Source organism: Octopus bimaculoides, chromosome 7 (assembly GCF_001194135.2).
Source record: "Octopus bimaculoides isolate UCB-OBI-ISO-001 chromosome 7, ASM119413v2, whole genome shotgun sequence".
Taxonomy (NCBI): domain Eukaryota; kingdom Metazoa; phylum Mollusca; class Cephalopoda; order Octopoda; family Octopodidae; genus Octopus; species Octopus bimaculoides.
Genome location: NC_068987.1, coordinates 78,827,601 through 78,828,782, shown reverse-complemented (window position 1 = coordinate 78,828,782; position 1,182 = coordinate 78,827,601).

Below are 1,182 nucleotides of genomic sequence, written 5' to 3'. Positions count from 1 at the left end.
GGGCAGAGAATCGTCAATTAATAATAGAATTAATAATTAACAATTTTGCCAAGTAGTTCAGTATGAAAAAAACCTTTATCGGTAAAACTATTTATCATCATAAATATACAGGGATTAGTAATTGAGTTGCTTCTCCAACATACTGAAAATTTAGAAATAGCAGTCAAAGAACTACTGATTCCAAACTACAAATTTTTCTCTAAAGCGGATGGCGATATTTATGGCACACATAGAACAAAAACCGGAGGGAAAAGCGTAAACAAACCAAGCCTTTAGTTAATTGGATACGAATCGTCTCATGGTTAAGTGAATGGAAATTTCACTATTCCAACAGAATATTTGGGCTGAAGATTGGAATAGTGAAATTTCCATTCACTTAACCATGAAACGATTCGTATCCAATTAACTAAAGGCTTGGTTTGTTAACGCTTTTCCCTCCGGTTTTTGTTCTATGTGTGCCATAAATATCGCCATCCGCTTTAGAGAAAAATTTGTAGTTTGGAATCAGTAGTTCTTTGACTGCTATTTCTAAATTTTCAGTATGTTGGAGAAGCAACTCAATTGCTAATCCCTGTATATTTATGTATGTATATATGTATGTATTAAAGGAACTAAAAAATAAAAAAAAAACTTACATTGTTCAGTATGTTGGTTCAGCGTTCAGTATGTTGGCCACGGGAATTTCTGTCAAAGAGACATGGTTAAACAAAGTTCTAGATCATTTCCCTCTTTTTCTCATGTACCCACACACTCTCTCTCTCTCTCTATCTCTCCCCCTCTCTCTCTCTTCTTATTACTCCCACTGCCACCATCAACACTACTGCTATTAATAAAACATCATCAGCTCTTCCTAAATTGTTTGTGTCCCTTTCTCTCCCCCTCTTTTTCTTTCTTTCTCTCTCTCTCTTTCTCTCTTCACCACCGTTCTCAATGTTTATTGCTCTCAATTACTATTACTCTGCACGAGAAATAGTAGAAGTGTCATTGAATAGTGAGAGAGGAGGGTCAATATATATATACATATATATAGACATACATACAAACATACATACATATATATACTCGATGTTTTATATATATATATATATATATATATATATATATATATAGACATACATACAAACATACATACATATATATACACGATGTTTTATATATATATATATATATATATATATATAT